A 5,732-nucleotide genomic window follows, 5' to 3' on the forward strand; every position below is an offset into this window, starting at 1 on the left:
TGGAAAGGTTATTGATAGGAAGCGAGCGTAGTGTGACGTCTGTTTCTCTGTGGTATGTCTGTTTGTCTGTGATAACATATTAGAAAATCGATTGGCATTCATGATTAATAAACGTTACGACATAGAAAATGTATGAAAAATAATGGAATACCCATAATATGTTAATGTTAAGGTGAATTGTACATTTCTTTAGAGCATCGCCACGGGCGTCCCTATCTGGGTCCCTATCCCTATTTCCGGGCCCTGAATAGGGACCCATGTTCACACCGGTGGTATCTAAACGGGAATGAAAAATAAGGACGCGACATGGGATTAGCGATGGGTTTCCACATTTGGGGACCCACTCAAATCTTGCACTGAGTTGCTATTCCGATGGTTTGTGTGACGTCACTTTCTTTATTTACATTTTGCGGTGAAGTGAGCTGAGTAGTGGTGTGGAAAATGAACAGCAGTGGATAAATAGAGCAAGAGGTGAATATTGATGTACTTTGTCTTACGTGACTAGATGTTTTCCAGAACCCTATCACAAACAAACAGACGCAGCACTAATAATTCCCACGTACACCGATTCACGTTTATTTAAAAATTTAATAGTTGGCCAATTGCCCATCTGTGGCGTTCGCAGCGTTTTTGTTCAAATTTTACATGCGCTCACAATTGTCACCTAGTTTATGATTGGCCACTCTATTGGCCAAACTCAATCCTTCTAGATTGGGTGAATATGTTTCGGCGACTATGATTTTGAATAGCAAACGTAACACTTGAAAGAAATTGCTATTAAAATCATCGTCATGTGAACATAATCCCCAATGCCAAACACGCTATTTCACAAAACGCTCAGTAGGTGCCGGTAGTGAGCGAACGTCAAACGGCAGCAAAAATTATGTGAGCGCCGTCTGCGAACAATTTGCAAACTACAGAATATTTGGTTTAAATATTCTTTAAAAAATAAAACGATAAGAGATGACTAGAGGGAGACCGGAGACGTCTGCTTGTTTGTGACGAAATGTTAGAAGTGTTACGTGTGCTTGTCTGTGACCCTTTATGCCTTTGTCACTTTATGCAGGATTCATCAAAAGTTTGGACATATTTAATTTGTTTTAATTTGTACTACGTCCAATAAAAAGTAAGGACCGCTTTTAGCAACGCACGGTGGAAAATCAATATGTTTTTGAAGTCCCTAATCCCAAAATAGAAACCACTGGTGGGAAGGTGGGGTGCTATCTGTGATACTATTACACATCTAAGTAGTCTAGGAGTTGTCGCTAGAAACTGGGAATAATAAAGTTTGTATCTGAAGTGTCAAGACGTGTATAATATTTCTTCTTGAATTCATTCTTATCAAGTGAAAGAATACTAACGGTGACCGACCTAGTTCAAAGTTGCAGATAATGGATAGTATTGGATTACCACATCTGGCGACGAGGAGTAATTGGATCAAATATCAGGTATTTGTAGAAAAGAAAAATGAAGAGTAATAAAATGATTTTTGGGTCAGATGACCAGAATGAAACCAGATTGAATGTACATGTACTGTACAGAAACATGTCATGAGTGCTACGGATGGCAGATGAGGAGTAAAAGGTACTGCTAGTGCAAATACTAGTCGATATCCGCTGCATTTCGCAGGGAAAAGGCGATAGCCGCTGCATTACGCAGAAAATTAGTCGATATCCGCTGCATTACGCAGGGAAAAGGCGATAGCCGCTGCATTACGCAGAAAATTAGTCGATATCCGCTGCATTACGCAGGGAAAAGGCGATAGCCGCTGCATTACGCAGAAAATTAGTCGATATCCGCTGCATTACGCAGGGAAAAGGCGATAGCCGCTGCATTACGCAGGAAAAAAGGCGATAGCCGCTGCATTACGCAGGAAAAAAGGCGATAGCCGCTGCATTACGCAGGAAAAAAGGCGATAGCCGCTGCATTACGCAGGAAAAAAGGCGATAGCCGCTGCACTACGCAGGAAAAAAGGCGATAGCCGCTGCAATACGCAGAAAATTAAGCGATGACATTAAAAAAAAAAAAACAGGCACCAAAGACGGTAGCCGCTACTTCAGTAGAAAATATGTGGAAAGCAAAAAAAAAGGAAGGTATGTTTACTACAATAATTGCATAAAATAGGTTACTATGGTTGTTTTACAAAATGTGATTATTGTAAAATATTCAATGCTAAAAAAATGCTTAGGCTGTTCGATTGGCATTGACAGCTAGAATAACAATGAAAGCATTCTGTTTACACCGCCTACTTAATTGAACATGATTAGAGAATAGGTTTATGTTTCAGTTTAAACCTTCTATTGATTGTGATGCTGTAGATTATTGTTGATTTATACTCAGGAAATCGATAGCATGCTGTACTCAGAGATGAACCAGCCGCGGGCTGAAAATCTTCTTAACAACGCTAATAATAATAATAATAATAATCAACATACAGCTGATTCTACCAAATCAGTAGTAAAAAAATGTCTTAAAATTAGATAAAAAGACGGTTTGAAAAAATATTATATAAATTATATCTGCTATTTAGCAGAACTGTGTAGGACGTCAGAAGTCTTAAAAAAACACGTTTTTGAAACATTTTGGGCACAGACAACATTTAATGTGAGAGTTTCATTAATCAGAAAGTCGAACTAGTATAAAAAAAAAGAAATATACCGAATGATTCAATAGAATGGAGTATTCTAACACTTGTGATTTTGATTCCAACATTGAACTTAAACTTAAAATATTTTAAGAAATTTAACCAAGATGTCACTAGGTTTCATCAATTATAGGAACACTCGATTTGCTTCAGCCAGCTTATAAACATGCACCACGTTTCTACTTTTTGAATCAACTGTACATAAAATATTATTTTACAATTCTACACAATACATGTACATTCTTACGTCTACCTGCTTTAGACTTAGTAAACAAATAACTATACATAGCATGTTCAAATAATAGAAAACCGCGTGACTTCAACAAGATCATGCTGGACACTTTGGTCCAGGTTTATTCCGTAATGGAGATATTCTTGATTTTAATCGGAAAAGAGTATTTCAATGCATACAAAGGCAAAACTATCAATTGGGCTTTAAGTTAACAACTGTTGGAGTGCTTATAGGACACGGTGTTGAGAAGCAGGCTCTGTCGTTGTAATGTAAGTAATACCAGAAAGAAAAAGCATGTTAGAGTGTAGAATTGTTAAAATACACTTAAATAAAAACATAAAAAGAAGTATGTTATGACAATAGATCATTAAAATAACTAAAATGGCCGCTAAATTAACAGATAGCTTAACTGTTGTCTTTACTCCACTACTGTGTCAATGCTATAGAAACTTGTTAGGTGAATGAGATATCTTGTGATTTAATTAGCATCAAGTGAAAGAATGCTCGATAGTTCAGTGTAGACTGGTTATCCGTATCAATCGTTTTCTATAAGAATCTTAACTGGAGACACTTGAAGCACAGATACATAAATTGCCATGTAAAACGATCACCAATCAGCATTATTTGTTAACACACATAGACAAAGTCTTTCAAAAAAAAATTCTTGGCTGTACATTTGGTAACATCATGGCTCTATTCTTTGTAATATGATATTGTAATGTGGCATTTCTATTTGTAGCCAAGCAAACAAGGCACTAAACTGAATGTTGTAAAATGATGAGTAGAAATTATGCATCATTGAATTTTCATACGAAACATTGACTTTTTGCTTTTGAATGATTGTTTGCGTTTTTGAAGTAATAAAAAACGAGTAATATTACAGCAACGCAACTGAAGTGAGTGTGATGGTACTTTTTCATTCGAATATTCGCTGCTTTATTACTTTGAAATTTCGAGCAGAAAATCCAACATAATTGTCGATGCTGATGACGCGCTACGCAGTCTTAACCTTCTCAGCATGCTTCCACTATTGTACTATGTTGGAAGTGCATAATCTCAAACAATGTGAGCATCATGTGTAATGTACACGTTACAATTACTAAGTACGTATACTTTTGCATTGAAGCGGTCGGAAAAATTCGTTTCAATGGTCTTAACATGACCACAAACAAAATATAAAGCAAAATATCTATTCAACAATACATCTATTCATTTTTTTCATAATTGAGTCGTTTAACCAAATTCAAAAAAATTCAATAAATTCAAAAAAAAAAAAAAACGAAAGTCCGTTTTTTCCCGACCGCACCAATTAGTCCTCCATGCATCATAGTTATCCAAAGCATGCATGAACATTGTAAGATAATATTTAAATATGCAAATTCATTAAGTAACTAAATAGTCTGTGATTGTAAAAAAACTACGAAAGGCTGAATTTATATTTGAGACATTATAAATTGAATGCCCTGAAAAAAACTAATTGATTAAAATGCATAGTGCAAATTTAAAATACTAAAATACTTAAATTTATGAATTGACAAATGTCTCTAATTTCATCAACAGTGTCAGTATCAAGCGAAGGCTCGAATTAAAAAACAAATGCATTGCAGGGTAAATTATCCATATGATGTTCAATTGGATACACTGGAATAAATGATTTATGGAACTACTACTGATTCCTGACGCATACGAGTTCTTTAAGGTACAATTGAAACGAGGAGCTGCTAAAAAAATAGAATCGATGTACAATTACAAAATGTGTTCATCTTTCTTATACATTTTCGACTTATTTGATAAAAAAACGGAATTAGATAGTTTTTAGAATAGAATTGTAACATCATGAAGTGAACTATACTCACTAATTGTTTTAATTTAATTTGTAATTTATTATTCAACGTAAACCTGCCGATTACATTACTTTTAACCAAGTCAAGGACTATTTAATAGTGTAACTATTTAAAACAAATGATCGATCGATCACTGATGTTTTTTTATGAATTCAGATATTATTGCAGATACTTTCGTAGTTCTGAATTATGATAAAAAAAAGCTAATAGCTACGAAAATAGATCAAACTACTATTTAAGTTAAATTCAAAGAAAATTGACATATACTACAATATTAACAAAATACCGAGACATGATAACAAGCGATTCTATTGTCATAATTCTTAAAACTTGCAATGAAGTTTTATTTCAGAAATCGACAAGCCGAATACCATAATATCCTGTAATTCTACACCATTGTGCACCTGTTGTCCGTGATTGATCTGGAGAATTACGATAATAATCTTGAAGCATGAAATTTATAAGAATAATTAAAAATAATCAAGAATGCAGATTCAAGACTTAGACCTTATTGGGTGTATCGAAATAATTATTGTATCATATATTTTCATCTAAAAACTTAAATCAGGGATCTTGCATTGTTATGTAAAAAAAAAAATAAAAAAAAAATATATAGAAAAGGAGATGTGATACTATTACACATCTAAGTAGTCTAGGAGTTGTCGCTAGAAACTGGGAATAATAAAGTTTGTATCTGAAGTGTCAAGACGTGTATAATATTTCTTCTTGAATTCATTCTTATCAAGTGAAAGAATACTAACGGTGACCGACCTAGTTCAAAGTTGCAGATAATGGATAGTATTGGATTACCACACTATCCTAAAATAGCACCCGAAAAGGAGTGGTATAATAGGGATAGCGATGAGGACTCCCGTGGCGGTGCTCTTAGAAATAATAAAGTCGAAATATATAAAATTTAGTGTAAAATGTAATTTTGTGCAATTGAACACAGCAAAAAAAAAACTTGTGATATCACATCATTTTCGCTATAGCTATAGTATACACATCAGTC

The sequence above is a fragment of the Aedes albopictus genome, chromosome 2, assembly GCF_035046485.1.
Source record: "Aedes albopictus strain Foshan chromosome 2, AalbF5, whole genome shotgun sequence".
Lineage (NCBI taxonomy): Eukaryota > Metazoa > Arthropoda > Insecta > Diptera > Culicidae > Aedes > Aedes albopictus.